This window comes from Alligator sinensis, unplaced genomic scaffold (genome assembly GCF_000455745.1).
Source record: "Alligator sinensis unplaced genomic scaffold, ASM45574v1 scaffold124_1, whole genome shotgun sequence".
Taxonomy (NCBI): Eukaryota; Metazoa; Chordata; order Crocodylia; family Alligatoridae; genus Alligator; species Alligator sinensis.
The window spans coordinates 2,219,292-2,219,543 of NW_005842020.1; positions in this window are offsets into that span (position 1 = coordinate 2,219,292).

Here is a 252-nt window from a genome sequence, read left to right on the forward strand (position 1 = left end):
GCAGAACAAAATCAATTGTAAGATGGTATTATAATTAACACTTCCCTCCGGAGGCCAATGTTCTTGATCATCTAGCTTATAGCGTGGCCACGCAGTTTCACAGAAGAATTTAGCTTTCTTCTTAGTCATAGGATTTCCACCGAACTCTGCCCACTGTCCCAATACACAAGAGAGGGGGGTACATTCCCTAACCTTACTGTTAATGGTACCCATCTCAGGGCTGCCTTCCCAGTTCTGACCGTCCGACTTACC